We start from the raw sequence: 12,594 nt of genomic DNA, 5'->3' as shown, positions 1-12,594 counted from the left end.
GAGTTAAAATGCTGAGGCAGTGTTGGTGGGCAACTGTTTGAGACAGCAGGACCTGTTTAGTTAGACAGATTTCTTCATTCAACTTGAATTCAAACCATTTGATGATCATGTGGAGGTCCTTTATCAGAATGGCACCCACCTTCTTTTCAATTTTGACAGTGAGGGATCACGTTTCAGTCCCATAGGTCAGGATACTGACCACTAAACTTTCATCTCTCTAGTTACCAAGGTGTTTGTGTGGAAGATGCTTTTGACGAAGTGCCCCATTACTGATGACCCTATTGGGGTGTGGACTTCAAGTTCTTGCTCAGTACTACCCATGTTATCCACAAGAGCGCCAACCAACATTCCCTAAGGTGGTATGGTCTTTTGCTTTGAATGCCTCCAGCTTCCCTGCGAGAGCTGGCTTTGACTTCAATCCAGTGAAAGCAGGATAGAAAAGACTCCCCCCCAGACCCCTGAAGACCTAAAGCACAGTGGTTGGACAGTGTCAACAGACACCTGTCCCTTACAGGCATTCTACCTCATAATACCTGGTTGAGGACAAAACATCATGGAGGCACATAGTGCGTTCTGTGGCCTGTACACTGTCCAGACAGCATGAGAATTAACTTTGTAGGTGACTTATAGTGAAGAAAGGAGGAGGTAGATAAGAAAATACAGCCCAAGTGATTACCATTGTGGGATAGCAATGGAAGACTAACAGCACTGGGCTTGATTAGCCTGCATTATCATTGCAAAGTAGGCAAGTTGCCAGCCCAGACTGAAGCAAAATCTGAATTTAAACCTACACCTTCCACCATGCTTCCAAACTTGGGTTTGAGGTTTTTCTGTGGGGATGAAAGGGGTGATTAGGGGCAATGTCCAGCTATAGCTCAGACTAACTCGGCAGTGAAGACATACCCAAGCTACCTCATATGGAAACATATGGTTCTGGCATGTGTCTGGCTATGCTCTGCCAATATGCATTTATAGGCACAAGCTCATCATGGCAAGAACTTGGAATTGTTGCTACACTTTCATCCACACACGATTCTCGGTAGGAGACTGATGACCTGTTAACTTTTGATGAGGCCTGCTGCTATGCCCACCTAATTAAAGGCTGATTATCAATTAGAACAAACATCATACGCTTCATTGTTCAGCCATCAACAGGGACCAAATCCTTCCCCCTGAACCAGAGAAGTACAGCGATGGAAAAGGAATCCTCCCCGCCCAAGCCATACAACGGTTGCAGTCCTATGACCTGATTTTCAGAGATGCTGTGCAAATCCAACTACAGTCAATGGTAGCTGCAAGTGCTGAGCATCTCTGAATATCTAGCCCCTCATGCTCCCTCTGCTGAGGGTTGGGGGTGATGGCAAGAGGGTAAAAAAAAAAAACTAGCAGATCTTCTGATCCAGCCCCCCTACAACAGCCCCATCCCTCTTTCGTCTACTAGGTCCCTGGGAGCTTCTATTGAGCTTAGCTCTGTGCCCTACAGGAGCTGCACAGACAAGGCTTGGCCTCCTAAATTTCATTGTCGGGGTGGACAGAAAAGGAAGCACAGGTGGATTTACACCTGTGCTTTTTGATGGCAGGTGGGCTGATCAGAGAAGACCTCCACACTAGATGTCATTTAGAAGAATTAATTTGGAAGGGTCCCGTTCATCAAAACACCTGGCAATTCAGCATTTGCTATGAGAGATCAGCCCTTATTGTTATTTAACTCATTTGGGAATGAAACAAATGCTTACCTTCTTCTAGGGGCTGATTGAATTGACTCATGCTTTGTTTATACTTTATCCCATGACAATGAGATGACTCTTGTGAGAAAAGTGAGCAAGTTTTGGCCAGAAATGTGCATTGCTTTACTGTGTATAAAAAGGAGACACTCAAGTCTCTATTCTCATTTACACTCAGGCCCAATTACAGTGCTCTGAAAGTGGAAACGGAACTTAAAGTGAGTGTAAATGAGGGATTGGAAATCACATCAGGTGGAAAGGATGAAGGCCTTCCAGTGTTGCCAAGCATCATGGTACAGCAAATTTAGCAAGCATATTGTGATCATATAAAAAGTTTACAATTTTTGGCAGAATTTCTGTTTAAAATTAAGTGACCTAGTTAGCATGAAACTCTAGCTGGCATGTCAATTGCATCTCTTGAAAAGCCTTTTTAATACCCTTATCTACAATAAGAAAAACAACCACTAAATGATCCAGTTCCTGGTGGATGGCTGTCCACAGCACAAAAGCCACCACGATCACTTGGGCTAACTGGCACCTTCATTGGCATTCCCATCAGCAAGATCACAGCCTGAATGCACGTGGAGACCAAGCTACTTCCTCGTGGTGGTCTGTTCAGAAGAGGGCTGTGGTCCTCACACTCAAAGAATCTTAATCTGCCATCTTTCGCAAGCACTGATTTCACTGGAATTAGTAAAACTGAGCCTTTTCTATTGATCCTGCCCTTTCCCAGCACCTCAGTCAGCTTTCCCAAATTAGCAGTGCCTGTCAGTGACAGAGTAGATGCTTCCTTTCTGGTGGGCTTGATTTTCTCTCTTTTTTTTTCTTGGCTGTTTTTCTACCTCTTCTTCAAGCATTTAGTCTCTTCCTCTTTATTTGTTCTCATCTCTTCCTTTTATTTTTCTGTTCCTGAACATTGCCTCTGACATACTCTCCTCCTCCCCATTGTCAGTCCTTTCTTCATCCCTCCTCCAATATCTCTCTTTTCTTATCCCCTCACTCATTGTCGTTCTTCTCCCATGCCTCCATCACCCCTGTCTCCATGCTATCTGCCCATCTTCTTCTGACGTAACGTCTGTGTGGGACTTACAGGGGAGCAGCAGCACCTGGGCAGGAAGCCAGTGTGGAGGGGTCCAACTGAGAGACACTAACTGACCCTCGCCAGGAAACATGCAAATGCCTATTTGCTTTGAATAGAGTCTGAACTGGAGAGGCACCCCAGGCGCTAGTCCTGCAGAGTCCCAGCTGGACTGCCCTAGGGGCTCAAACAAGACTGCTGTGGCTCACTTTGAATTGTCACTGTGTAATCGTCTCTACCTTGCAGACGTTCCCTGCCTGATGCAGTAAAATACCCTTTCCCTTAGCCACGTGTCTGAGTGGTTATTGGAACCCACTAAGGCGAGTGCTTAGCTGCAGTGGCACCTACAGTACTTCCCTCCAAGTGGCAGTACGTGTGGCATGCTACTGGCACCGTAGGGGTTTGCTGTACTCAATTTCTGGGCAGCCTTAGTGTTTACACAATTACTGTAAAGCAACAGGCCAAGCTAAGTTGGGCGGTTGCATAACACAGAAATATTTTAGAACTGAACACCAGTCTTGCAATGAGCGAAATGAGTTTTATGAGTGTCAGTCTTCTCCATATAGTCCACTTCCCAAGCCCTGAGAGGTGGTGAGTGCCTTCAGCTCCCCTTGGCTTTAGGGAAACCTACAAGCCACCCTGTACCCTATGCTATGGGTACCATTTGCTCCGGTGAAATCCAGCGCTGGCACAGCAGGTCAGTATGAAGTTCTTTGGCAGAGCTGAGTCACGAGGTTTGCATTATGACTGCACCTTGCTCAGTTAGGAGCCAGGTCTGCAGTCAGTTCAAGTGAACTACTCATTACTTCTAGATGCAGTATGTTTATTTGTTACTGCTGGCTTTTCGGGGTCCACGGCCGATACACAGGTGCTTATAATGGTCCCTGAAAAGATGTTATATATGAGGTCAGCTGCACTGCAGAGAGCACTTTTTTATTATTATAGATTGACAATATTTGGATTCCTTTAGAAGCCCTAGTTTTACAGTGTCATGGGCAAATCAAACCTTAAAATGGCAGCAGTTGCAAGCTATGTTATATAGTATGAAAGTATGCACATCACTTTCTTACAGTGCAATAGTACATATCCCAGTTGCCGTTGTGGGTTTTTAGAATCTAATTCCTGACATGGAATGCAAATGAGTACAAAATTTCAGACAGCCCCCCAACCTGAAGCAAATACTCACCAGCAACCACACACCACAGAACAGAACCACTAACCCAGGAACCTATCCTTGCAACAAAGCCCGTTGCCAACTGTGTCCACATATCTACTCAGGGGACACCATCATAGGGCCTAATCACATCAGCCACACTATCAGAGGCTCATTCCCCTGTACATCTACCAATGTGATATATGCCATCATGTGCCAGCAATGCCCCTCTGCCATGTACATTGGCCAAACTGGACAGTCTCTACGTAAAAGAATAAATGGACGCAAATCAGATGTCAAGAATTATAACATTCATAAACCAGTCGGAGAACACTTCAATCTCTCTGGTCACGCGATTACAGACATGAAAGTTGCAATTCTTCAACAAAAAAACTTCAAAACCAGACTCCAACGAGAGACTGCTGAATTGGAATTAATTTGCAAACTGGATACAATTAACTTAGGCTTGAATAAAGACTGGGAGTGGATGGGTCATTACACAAAGTAAAACTATTTCCCCATGTTTATTCCCCCCCACACCCCCCACTGTTCCTCAGACATTCTTGTCAACTGCTGGAAATGACCCACCTTGATGATCACTACAAAAGTCCCCCCCCCGCCTCCCGCTGTCCTGCTGGTAATAGCTCACCTTAAGTGATCACTCTGGTTACAGTGTGTATGGTAACACCCATTGTTTCATGTTCTCTATGTATATAAATCTCCTCACTGTATTTTCCACTGAATGCATCCGATGAAGTGAGCTGCAGCTCACGAAAGCTTATGCTCAAATAAATTGGTTAGTCTCTAAGGTGCCACAAGTCCTCCTTTTCTTTTTGCGAATTCAGATTAACACAGCTGCTACTCTGAAACTAATCTTTTCTTGATTTTTGTTCACATTAGTCATCTTTCACCATTAATAACGGTTGACTGGTTTTGCCCAAATACTTCCCTAAAAGGTGCTGGGAGAAAACAGACATAGGCCAGTGTGGCACCAGGAGAAGATAAGTACCTTGATGGTAATGGACAAGGCCATCAGGAATCAAGATACTATGATACTATGGTGATGGGCACAGTTTAGGAAACTAGGTAGAAGCCAGCCTCTCTGTCTCTCCTTAAGAGAGATGAAGCCTTTTGTGCACAGATTGTTGTTCCCTAGAAGAGATCCCAGGCATGATTTCTAGGGCTTGCCTATATTAACAGAGTTTCAGCAAACTGGGGTATAAATCTACCCTGCACTAGCCTGCTATGCCCTAAGTGTTATGTAGACCCAGCTACTGCTCACTAAAAGTTCTGTAGTATGTTTTGATCTAGTCTGCTGCTTTGAAACACTAGTAATCAATCTAAGGGCATACTAGTTGTGGTTCCTGAGGGTCAGAATAGCTATGGAAGTAGGCTTATTACCTGCTTATAAGTGCCACTAGCATTTTCATAAATTTCCAAAGTAAAACAGGTCAAACAGAAAAATGAAATTTGTTTTTGACAACAGTCCTTGATGTTCTGTCTGTCTTTATCTAGCTGCTGGTATGGCTATCTGAGAAGAAATTGTCTAGAACGAGCTAAGACACCACTTCAGAATTTAGACTGTTAATAGAAAACTCAGCGAGAAGCTTGCACTGTGAAAGAGAGCCTGTTGAGATGCCTCTCTTCCGAGCACAAGTGACCACTGACTTCTAGATTGGGAGGAACAAGGCGTACAAGATTGGGAGGAACAGGTACAGGCTTAGGTGGGACTTCTAGAGCATGGCAGCAGTTTTGCTCTGCAGAGGTCCATGCAAATATATTCGTTTTCTTTTGGATTTGATCTGCATAGGTTTGTGTTCTCCCCCCACACACACCATCTTACTCCCTGGCCCAAAATTTTGATTGATGCTCCAGATGCAGCCAAATTTTCCTTTGAGTTTTAGGGTCGGTTGGAAACTGCCACTCTTCACCTTTCTCCAGCAGCTTCATGGGTTTTTTTTTTACTTCCAACCATGAGCCATCCTGGCCTATCACACTTGTTGATCTGTCTGGAAAGCAGAAGGCATGATGACCTCCTAGTCTGCTCCTCTAGTGATATTGTCTAGGGCAGTGAGCTGTCATGTTCCTCCTTTCTGCAGTTTTTAATGTGGCTGCCAAGATCTGGTCATTCTCTCCCTCAGTTCAGCAGAAGCAGGACTATGAACAAAAAGCCAGCAGCTGACAAGGGACAAAGATTTAATCTTTCCTCAGTGTCTAATATGGTGTCCTGCTTCTCCTCTCTATTAATCTCTATTACTGTCTCTGTTAGTCAAATGCTTCACAGCTCAGAAAATTGTGACAAAACCCACTTGTTCTCATGGGAACTCATAACCAGGTGAATTCTGCATGTTTTGAATGTAACAATGGAAAATTTCCCCAATTTTCATGGGTAATCTCAAGTTCTAACACCACAAAAACAAAACAAACAAACCAAAAACAGCTGATACACACAATATCAAACCCTCTTACAAACCTACAGCATACCTAACTTGCAATGTTCCTGGTGATCGCTATTCTAGTCCATATTAAGGGATCTGAGGCAGAGTGACTGATACATGCTGATGTGATATGTTGGAGTGAGACAACACTGGGACATTTGCCAATAAACTCCACTTAAGATTGTTTAACAATTTTAAAAATCACCCATTTGTTATGCTCACCATTTTAGTGGGGGTAATTATGAAGCAGAAATACCTTCTTGAACATTTGCTATCCCAAATGCTTATAGATGTCTGGACATCTCCCAGGTCCATCAGACGTATACCAAGAGTTTACTGCATGTCAAAATGAGTTACAAGTGAGGGCATTGCTGCTGCCTCTAAATTGTGGCTGATGACCAAACGGGATCCACCTGTCCCCATAATGGTTTTTGAAATACTTGAAACACTGAGTTGTTTAAACTCAACTGCCAAGGAAAGTTGAAAACAGAAAGAAACACTGCGCTAGTCAGACAGTGAGAGTAAGAGTCTAGATGAAGGATGAAATCCTGGCTCTGTTGAATTCATTGGGTGTTCTGCCGTTGACTTCAATGGGGCCAGGTTTCACTCTAATGGAACACCAAATAGCCAGGAAGGAGGAAAGTTAGAGAATTAGATAGGGACAAAGCATTCTTGTGGAAAATAGATACCAAGAAAGGAAGTGCAGAAGGGCTCAATCAACTTCCAGTGTATCAACTTCTATATGAAACTATTGGAAGAGACTTTTAAGGAGAGGAAAGTGTGCTGGCACCATATGGGCAGACAGAGGAACATAATTAACCAAACACACATTTTATTATTATTATTAGTAGTAGTAATCACGTTAATTACAGTAGTTCCGAAGAGCTAACCAAGAGTGGGTCCCCATTGTGCTAGGCACTGTACAAAAAAGAGCCATGTACAAAAACCACAATAGAGACCATCCCTGCCCTGAAGATCTTACAATCTAAATAGACAGGGCAGATATAAAGTGGAGGAAGGGGTAGACCATGCAAGCTGAGTGAGCAATGTGATGGCAGCAAAGAGTATGTTAGTTCCATGACTTATTCGGGTGATGTTACTTAGAAGGAGATAAGCTAAATGGAATGAAGGGGGAAAGGGGGGATGAGGGGGACAGGGCAGGGGAGGAGAGGAGAGGAGAGGAGAGGGTAAAAGGGGCAGGTGTGAGTGAAACTGAGATGAAGAGACTAGGTGGGAGGGAAGGAGGAGGGTTGGAGCAAGCAGCCCATCAGCACAGGGCAGAGAAAGCCCAGTCAAGACTGCAGAAAGTTCTCTGAATGTCCAAGGGTCCCTGCTTTGGCTGCTTCTGCTTCTATTGGAATTTGGCATTTTCCCCACGGCCATGGGGTGATGGAGAGGCACCATCTGGGTCTTAGTTTCCCTAGAGTGTGTGTGTAGGGGTCTCCCCTCTACAGTTCTGGATCAGGGGGTGATGGGGAGAAGAGTGGCCCTGTTTGGGCTCCATTTTACCCCTTTTCTCTTCACCCCAGTGTGGCAGTCCCTACTTTGGCTGCTTCCGCAGCTGCTCCTACTTGCTGTGAGGAAGACAGCAGAGGAAGGAAAGACAGCAACATATAAGCTTTGGATGGTTAACATTTAGCTAACAGACATCACCAGGGTTAGTCAGACATCACAATGGTTTACCACTACTACTGCCACTGTTCTGGCCTTAAAATCTATGAATGAGTGTGGTATGAATGCCTAGATACATTGTGTGCCTTGCATAGGTGCCAGCTTTCTAGTGTGCGGGGGGATGCTCAATCCCCAGCTCTGCCCCGGGCCCCATCCCCACTCTACCCCTTCCTCCAAGGCCCCACCCCTACCCTGCCTCTTCCCACCCTGTTCCACCCCCTCCTCCCCAGCGCCTCCTGCATGCTGTGGAACAGCTGATCGCAGCGGGTGGGAGGCACTGGGAGGGAGGGGGAGGTGCTGATTGGCGGGGTCACCAGCGGGTGGGAGGCTCTCCAGGGAGGGGGAGGCGCTGATCAACAGGGCCGCCGGTGAGCGGGAGGCACTGGGAGGAGGGGAAGGGGGAGGAGCTGATTTGGAGGGCTGCTGGTGGGTGCGCAGAACCCACCATTTTTTTCCCTTTGGGTGCTCCAGCCCCGGAGCACCCACGGAGTTGTCACTGATGGTGCCTTGTCCTGGCAATAAGGAGTCAGCAAAGGAATTAGAACTCATTAGTTAATTTTACATTAACAGGTTGGTGATGTGGGAAAGTGAGAAGAGCAGGCACAAAGTCTCCTCAAGCCTTTTTTTCTGGTACTTTCAGAGTGGTTATACCAACCCTAGTCAGAAAAAAGAGCAGAAGCTTCATATTTGGATCTACTTCAAATATTGCTGGTCTACTGTACGGTATCCAGGACTACCTCAAGCACACGTTTTGACCAATGTTAAAATTGCTACAGCACAGAGAGTTTGAAAATGTTCCGCTTACCCTAAGAGGATATTTTATGAATTTCATGGTTTGGACATATTTATAACCTGGGATACTTTGAGAAAATTATTGCTATGATAAATGAATAACTGTGTGGGAAAGCACAGAGGTAGACAGAGGCATTTTCTGTAGCCTTCTTCTAAGGAAAGTCTTGGGTATGAGGACATCAATGGGTATGTCTTCATACATGATAGTTGGCCTGGCCTGGCCCATCAATTCAGAACCAGGGGTCTATTACTGTTGTTGGGGATTGGTCCTGCTTTGAGCAGGGGGTTGGACTAGATGACCTCCTGAGGTCCCTTCCAACCCTGATATTCTAGGATTCTATGATTACATGTCAATTTTATTCTAACTAATAACTTTTATTTTTGTACAAAGTGCTGCACAGTTTATGTGAAACTCCACCACACTGGCTTTCTTTTTGTTTCATTTACTTTACTGTCAGTTTAAATTTGAAACTTTAATGAAAATAAATGAGTCCTAACAATTCAGAGACAGCAGGAGAACTGGCAGTAAATAAAGCAACATATTTATGGTTTCATAAAGCAGGAAATCAGTCACTTTTATTATTTCCATAGGAGCTCGTTTTGTGTCTCAATAGTTTACCCACCAGAAGGCTAATTTGTGAGTCAAACACGTCTTTGTTACACTGGTGACAGCTATCTTCCTAGGCCAGCATGATGCATGTCACGTTATTTTCTTAGAGTGACTGGAAGCCTTTTCCTGTGGTCTAATAGCTGGAGGATATTGTAGAACAGTTTAATTAGCAAAGTAAGCCTATTAATTTTTGTTACGTTTTATCTTCTGTTCCATCACTCTTATTGGTCACCAGTCTTCACCTGTGCATCTTACTGACCATGTGAACATTTTGGCAACACCTTCTAAAGACAGCCAGTCCTTTGCCCTTCAGTCTGTCACCAGAGATTAGAAGCATACTGTTTCTTGTCCCAAAGAATGATCTGTTTTGAAGTCCCTCAAACCAGACTAAAATATCTTAAAGAAGGCAAAGTTTATCAGAAAGTGAGAGAAACTATATTAAATCAAAGGAAAATGGTATAAAACCATACTAATTATACAATTAATAGCTGCTTAACCTAATAACTTGTATTGTGGTGGTGTGTAGAGGTCCCAGCCAAGATGAAGGTCCAATGGAAAAGAGAAATGCTCACCTTTTTAGGCTGCTGTCAGTTTCTGAGAACAACTTCCTCTGATCAGCTTGCACCTGTTCAACTCTGCGTCCCTTGATATCAAGGCTGCTAAATGACAGAGCCCTCTTATCCCTCTGGTATCCTTTTCATGAAATATCCCTGAGACCATCTGAACTAAGGCTGTTAACATATATACCATAATAGCTAGGGAGCGATTAGTGTGGAATAATTAACGCTGGTTCAGGTGTCGTCTCTTGGCACATCACACTAACAATACCTACTGGATTGAGAGAAGAACAGAGGCATTGTATATAACTGATCCCTCTTCTATGTCTGTATTTGTTTCTCTGACTTTCTTTCTTTCCTGAAACCTAGCAGTTCAAATGCTTCATTTATCATGACCATATTTTGATCCAAATAAAATTTTATGGTAAATGGGTTCCTCATTTGGATGTTAATGGGTGTTTTTCCCCCTAGGGATCTGGATGTAGTTTCCTGTAGTGGTATGCAATAAATCAAACACTTTTCAGTCATTGCCTTAAAGTTACAGTGACCATTTGAAGACATTTGGTGCTGTTTTGCACTCCCAGGGCTGTTTTTTGAAGATGCCTGTTTTAAGTATTTAATACTAAATTCTGATATGATGTAAAGAAAGGCCAGACTAACAGTTGGGAGGCCTACTGCATATTTCTGAAGTTTGTGAATTAAAGCAAATGAACACTCAGTTTAAAAACAAACAAACAAAACCACTCACCAAGGGTAGTGTATCACAAAATGGACATTGTTTTATTCATTTCGTCTGTTGACAATCTTAAGTGTTCATTACTTGATAGAATTTGGAAATTTATTACTAAATGTACTGTAGAGTATTTTGTATGGATACATTCTTACTAATTAGACTGCACCAGTGCACTGACTTAGCAAATTTTGCTGAGAAGTGAGGAGAGACTGGGCCTGATTCATCACAACACTCCTCCATCAGTGTAGCGTCACTGATGTCAGGGTAAAACTGAGTAATGCAGAGGTGAACCAGGCTCAGACTGTACAGACTAGTAAGCATGGATTAGTGAAAAACTCTGTCGGAGAGGTTGCCTGTTTCATCTACTTCTGCACTGATGAGACTGTTCTTTTCTAATGAAGTTTATGAACTAAAATCAGATACAGTTTTTTGCGGGGGGGTTGACATATGTGGAGCCTAATGTGATTTGGTGGGTGCAGTCCTTTGGTAACGTTGGATCTGGGTCCCATTTAGTCTTAAGTACAGACTGCAGAAATGTAGTAATTTTTATGATATCCCTACATGGTGTACATACAGTCATACGATGAGTGGACAGAACGATGCGATACATTACATTTATCATGCAAATTGAATTGTCATACACTTGGCAGGAATCCATCTCTACCAGGGCTACTTCAAGGATTCTGTATCCCAGAACACATTCAAACTGACACTATTCATTTTATACATCAGCCTACTGGAGGAGTATTTCCTTAGTCTTTAATGTAGAATTTCCTCCAGAAAATTCACAATAGTCAAAGGCCCAGGGTAGACAAAATTCAGTCCTAGACCAGCAGTGATTTGTTTAGGACCTGTAACAGGCTGGTCTACCCCTTTAAGGGCAAGGGGCCAGCTATCCCTGTTTAATTATCAGGGGGGATGGGGGGAGCGGAGGGTCAGGAGGTGCCTATAAAGGGCTGAGAGCTCAGATGGAAAGAGAGATATAAAAGGGAGGCTAGTTTCTGTGATGGTTCTGGAGCAGAGAAAGGTAAAGAGTGAAAGGTCTCTATGCCCCTGCAGTACTGAGTATGGAAACTGCTTTGTTTTGTATTACTTTGCAACATTTGTTTGTTTGAATTAATAAATTGTACCTTGAGGAAAGGGCCTGAAAGAGATCTGGGTATGATATGTAAAACCCTTCCTGGGCTGGGGAAACAGGGCCTCTAGCCCATGACTGCAGGGCTAGCAATAGGAGCTTTGTACCACCGGTGAGAGGAGACTCCCACTTTCCAACAGCTTCAGTCTAGCCCTGGAAGATCTAGAGGAACCTGATCTCTATGTGTAAAAAAGCGATTTGAAGTCATTTGTCGAGATTTCTGTATAGCATCCTATGGGGTGGGACTCCTAACAACAGTAACAGGCTTTTCAAGTGACCAGATAAAGGAAATTCTTAATACAGGTACTTTAAAAATCTCCCTAAAGCAGTGGCTCCTTAGCATATGCAGCCTATACACAATGCAGGATGGTATATAGTGTAGTCAAAGGTTTTTACCCGTATTTATGCAGAATAACCTGCTAAATTGTACCTACATTGCTTTTTAAAATAATGCCACCAAATCCAATTCATGCTGCTTAGACTTGTGTCCCTTCTCACTGTGTGTACACACACGCTTTTTTAGAGTCTTTTTGGCCCCAGTCAAGGAAGGCCCCTCAGCATCTGTTTAACTTTAAGCATATGAACAATCCAACTTGATTCAAAATCAAACTGGACTACTTATGCTTAAGGGTCTCTGTAAATACAAGGTATTTTAAATGGAGAGAAACGTAAAACAGATGCAGTTAAAAGCTTGTCTTATGAG

Source organism: Natator depressus, chromosome 1 (assembly GCF_965152275.1).
Source record: "Natator depressus isolate rNatDep1 chromosome 1, rNatDep2.hap1, whole genome shotgun sequence".
NCBI lineage: Eukaryota > Metazoa > Chordata > Testudines > Cheloniidae > Natator > Natator depressus.
This window is presented reverse-complemented; position numbering follows the sequence as displayed.